Here is a 5712-nt window from a genome sequence, read left to right as displayed (position 1 = left end):
CGATCCACGCGCCTTGTCCCGCCCTGCGCCGTGTCCCGCCCCGCGCCCCGCCCCGCGCCCCGAGCCGCGTCCCGCTCCGTGCCCCGCCCCGCGCGCCGCCCCGCCCCGCGCCATGTCCCGCCCCGCGCCCCGCCCCGCGCCCCGAGCCGCGTCCCGCTCCGTGCCCCGCCCCGCGCGCCGCCCCGCCCCGCGCCCCGCCCCGCGCCATATCCCGCCCCGCGCCCCGCCCCGCGCCCCGAGCCGCGTCCCGCTCCGTGCCCCGCCCCGCGCGCCGCCCCGCCCCGCGCCCCGCCCCGCCCCGCGCCCCGCCCCGCGCGCCGCGTCCCACCCCGCGCCCCGCCCCGCGCGCCGCGTCCCGCCCCGTCCGCCCTTCCCCGCGCCCCGCCCCGCGCGCCGTGTCCCGCGTCCTGGTCTCGCACCCCCGGTTGGGTCAGTGCCCTGGGACGCTGGCTCCTCTGGGCCGGTCGGGGCCCGGGCCTGAACCGCCCTCGAGCGAGGAGGACAGCGGAGGACAAGCGCCCCTGGGCGTGGAGCCGCGTGGGGCTCAGGGCCGGCCGGGCCCGAAGTCGCGGGGATCCTCGTCCTTGCGCGCCATCTGGCGGCCGCTCTGGTGCGCCGCACGCGGCCGCTCGGGCCCGGCCCCTCCAGCGCGCCCCGGACAGCGCAGGTTCTCCTCGCGGGCGCTCGCTGGACAGGCCGCGGTCCTCTCATGAGTAACGCTCGAGGGGCTGTGCTGGGGAGTCACCAGTCCCACCCAGATGAGTTCACATGTCACTATGTCCAAAAACTCAGCACAGCAGTTGAGGGTGAGGCCAGAATGCTGATACAAGTTTTTTTTTTTTTTTTTTTTTTTAAGAATTTAGGTTGTCCTAAAGATTTGATGGCGACTCTCCCCTTGAATTTTCTAACTTTTCATTATGGAAGACGCAGGTTGGAAGCCCCTCACGTGAATTTCTTTGATTCTAGCACCTTGCCCTCCTTTCTCACAGAGTAATGCTGCCTGCAGCCTTAACTTCTCTTTGTGCTCTCTTCTCCCTCCGGAGTGGGCCTTAGTTAATTCATGCATGCAATTGAGAACCTTTTGGAGATATTTCATTCTAAAAAGGGTGCCCTTGAATATCGTTTGGAATTTAGCTCAAGAAGCTCTAAGTGTATCTAATCAAGGTATAGACCAAGGTTTATTATGAAGGATAGTCAGAAATGTTGTTGTTGTTGTTGGAAACTTCAGGTCTTTTATTTTTTTATTTTTCTCTAATTCGTGTGGTTCCCTCAGAAACTTACCACGAACTTAAGCTTCTTTCTTCTGGGGAACATCCTTGGTGAAAGGAGGTTGAAACATTCTCGGCCAAAGAAAACACCGAAAGGTAGCCTTTGCAACTCTTATGCGCAAATCCACGAGTCTTATAATACTTATGTACTGCATACAGAGATTTTTTTTTTTTTAATTCAGAACTAATTGTTCTTTCCTATCCCATCAGTGGTAGCACACAGGAACCCAGCCTAAAGAAATTTAAGGTAATCAAATCTCTAAGATTCAGAAAAGTGCTGAATTGTCCATTTGGCCAGCTCTGGAGTTGGGTAGATAAGATGGCTGGGAATGCTGACTACAACCTGGGTATTGTTTCATACCTGGCAGAGGGGCAGAGAAGTTGTCTTTTTTTTATTTTATTTATTTATTTATTTTTATTAATGGAAAGAAAGAAAAAAAAGAAAAAAAAAGAAATTAACACAACATTTAGAAATCATACCATTCTACATATGCACTCAGTAATTCTTAACATCATCACATAGATGCATGATCATCGTTTCTTAGTACATTTGCATCGGTTTAGAGGAACTAGCAACACAACAGAAAAAGATATAAAATGTTAATATAGAGAAAAGAAATAAAAGTAGTAATAATAGTAAAAAACAACAAAAAAACACCCTATAGCTCAGATGCAGCTTCATTCAGTGTTTTAACATGATTACTTTACAATTAGGTATTATTGTGCTGTCCATTTTTGAGTTTTTGTATCTAGTCCTGTTGCACAGTCTGTATCCCTTCCGCTCCAATTACCCATTATCTTACCCTGTTTCTAACTCCTGCTGGACTCTGTTACCAATGACATATTTCAAGTTTATTCTCGAATGTCCGTTCACATCAGTGGGACCATACAGTATTTGTCCTTTAGTTTTTGGCTAGACTCACTCAGCATAATGTTCTCTAGGTCCATCCATGTTATTACATGCTTCATAAGTTTATCTTGTCTTAAAGCTGCATAATATTCCATCATATGTATATACCACAGTTTATTTAGCCATTCTTCTGTTGATGGACATTTTGGCTGTTTCCATCTCTTTGCAATTGTAAATAACGCTGCTATAAACATTGGTGTGCAAATGTCCGTTTGTGTCTTTGCCCTTAAGTCCTTTGAGTAGATACCTAGCAATGGTATTGCTGGGTCGTATGGCAATTCTATATTCAGCTTTTTGAGGAACTGCCAAACTGCCTTCCACAGTGGTTGCACCATTTGACATTCCCACCAACAGTGGATAAGTGTGCCTCTTTCTCCGCATCCTCTCCAGCACTTGTCATTTTCTGTTTTGTTGATAATGGCCATTCTGGTGGGTGTGAGATGATATCTCATTGTGGTTTTGATTTGCATTTCTCTAATGGCCAGGGACATTGAGCATTTCTTCATGTGCCTCTTGGCCATCCGTATTTCCTCTTCTGGTAGGTGTCTGTCTTTTTCCCATTTTGTAATTGGGTTGGCTGTCTTTTTGTTGTTGAGTTGAACAATTTCTTTATATATTCTGGATACTAGACCTTTATCTGATATGTCATTTCCAAATATCATCTCCCATTGTGTAGGCTGTCTTTCTACTTTCTTGATGAAGTTCTTTGATGCACAAAAGTGTTTAATTTTGAGGAGCTCCCATTTATTTCTTTCTTTCTTCAGTGCTCTTGCTTTAGGTTTAAGGTCCATAAAACCACCTCCAGTTGTAAGATTCATAAGATATCTCCCTATATTTTCCTCTAACTGTTTTATGGTCTTAGACCTAATGTTTAGATCTTTGATCCATTTTGAGTTAACTTTTGTATAAGGTGTGAGATGCGGGTCTTCTTTCATTCTTTTCCATATGGATGTCCAGTTCTCTAGGCACCATTTATTGAAGAGACTGTTCTGTCCCAGGTGAGTTGGCTTGACTGCCTTATCAAAGATCAAATGTCCATAGATGAGAGGGTCTATATCTGAGCACTCTATTCGATTCCATTGGTCAATATATCTATCTTTATGCCAATACCATGCTGTTTTGACCACTGTGGCTTCATAATATGCCTTAAAGTCCGGCAGCGCGAGACCTCCAGCTTCGTTTTTTTTTCCTCAAGATGTTTTTAGCAATTCGGGGCACCCTGCCCTTCCAGATAAATTTGCTTATTGGTTTTTCTAATTCTGAAAAATAAGTTGTTGGGATTTTGATTGGTATTGCATTGAATCTGTAGATCAGTTTAGGTAGGATTGACATCTTAATTATATTTAGTCTTCCAATCCATGAACATGGTATGCCCTTCCATCTATTTAGGTCTTCTGTGATTTCTTTTAGCAGTTTTTGGTAGATTTCTTTATATAGGTTTTTTGTCTCTTTGGTTCAATTTATTCCTAGGTATTTTATTCTTTTAGTTGCGATTGTAAATGGGGTTCGTTTCTTGATTTCCCCCTCAGCTTGTTCATTACTAGTGTATAGAAAAGCTACAGATTTTTGAATGTTGATCTTGTAGCCTGCTACTTTGCTGTACTCATTTATTAGCTCTAGTAGTTTTGTTGTGGATTTTTCTGGGTTTTTGATGTATAGTATCATATCGTCTGCAAACAGTGATAGTTTTACTTCTTCCTTTCAAATTTTGATGCCTTGTATTTCTTTTTCTTATCTAATTGCTTTGGCTAGAACTTCTAACACAATGTTGAATAATAGTGGTGATAGTGGACATCCTTGTCTTGTTCCTGATCTTAGGGGGAAAGTTTTCAATTTTTCCCCATTGAGGATGATATTAGCTGTGGGTTTTTCATATATTCCCTCTATCATTTTAAGGAAGTTCCCTTGTATTCGTATCTTTTGAAGTGTTTTCAACAGGAAAGGATGTTGAATCTTGTCAAATGCCTTCTCTGCATCAATTGAGATGATCATGTGATTTTTCTGCTTTGATTTGTTGATATGGTGTATTACATTAATTGATTTTCTTATGTTGAACCATCCTTGCATACCTGGGATGAATCCTACTTGGTTATGATGTATAATTCTTTTAATGTGTTGTTGGATATGATTTGCTAGAATTTTATTGAGGATTTTTGCATCTATATTCATTAGAGAGATTGGCCTGTAGTTTTCTTTTTTTGTAATATCTTTGCCTGGTTTTGGTATGAGGGTGATGTTGGCTTCATAGAATGAATTAGGTAGTTTTCCGTCCACTTCGATTATTTTGAAGAGTTTGAGGAGAGTTGGTACTAATTCCTTCTGGAATGTTTGATAGAATTCACATGTGAAGCTGTCTGGTCCTGGACTTTTCTTTTTAGGGAGCTTTTGAATGACTAATTCAATCTCTTTACTTGTGATTGGTTTGTTGAGGTCATCTATTTCTTCTTGAGTCAAAGTTGGTTGTTCATGTCTTTCCAGGAACCCGTCCATTTCATCTAAATTGTTGTATTTATTAGCGTAAAGTTGTTCATAGTATCCTGTTATTACCTCCTTTATTTCTGTGAGGTCAGTAGTTATGTCTCCTCTTCCATTTCTGATCTTATTTATTTGCATCCTCTCTCTTCTTCTTTTTGTCAATCTTGCTAAGGGCCCATCAATCTTATTGATTTTCTCATAGAACCAACTTCTGGTCTTATTGATTTTCTCTATTGTTTTCATGTTTTCAATTTCATTTATTTCTGCTCTAATCTTTGTTATTTCTTTCCTTTTGCTTGCTTTGGGATTAGTTTGCTGTTCTTTCTCCAGTTCTTCCAAGTGGACAGTTAATTCCTGCATTTTTGCCTTTTCTTCTTTTCTGATATAGGCATTTAGGGCAATAAATTTCCCTCTTAGCACTGCCTTTGCTGCATCCCATAAGTTTTGATATGTTGTGTTTTCATTTTCATTCGCCTCGAGGTATTTGCTAATTTCTCTAGCAATTTCTTCTTTGACCCACTCGCTGTTTAGGAGTGTGTTGTTGAGCCTCCACATATTTGTGAATTTTCTGGCACTCCGCCTATTATTGATTTCCAACTTCATTCCTTTATGATCCGAGAAAGTTTTGTGTATGATTTCAATCTTTTTAAATTTGTTAAGACTTCCTTTGTGACCCAGCATATGGTCTATCTTTGAGAATGATCCATGAGCAATTGAAAAAAAGGTGTATCCTGCTGTTATGGGATGTAATGTCCTATAGATGTCTGTTAAGTCTAGCTCATTTATAGTAATATTCAGATTCTCTATTTCTTTATTGATCCTCTGTCTAGATGTTCTGTCCATTGATGAGAGTGGTGAATTGAAGTCTCCAACTATTATGGTATATGTGTCTATTTCCCTTTTCAGTGTTTGCAGTGTATTCCTCACGTATTTAGGGGCATTCCGGTTCAGTGCATAAATATTTATGATTGTTATGTCTTCTTGTTTAATTGTTCCTTTTAATAGTATATAGTGTCCTTCTTTGTCTCTTTTAACTGTTTTACATTTGAAGTCTAATTT

This window comes from Tamandua tetradactyla, chromosome 26, assembly GCF_023851605.1.
Source record: "Tamandua tetradactyla isolate mTamTet1 chromosome 26, mTamTet1.pri, whole genome shotgun sequence".
Classification (NCBI taxonomy): domain Eukaryota; kingdom Metazoa; phylum Chordata; class Mammalia; order Pilosa; family Myrmecophagidae; genus Tamandua; species Tamandua tetradactyla.
This window is presented reverse-complemented; position numbering follows the sequence as displayed.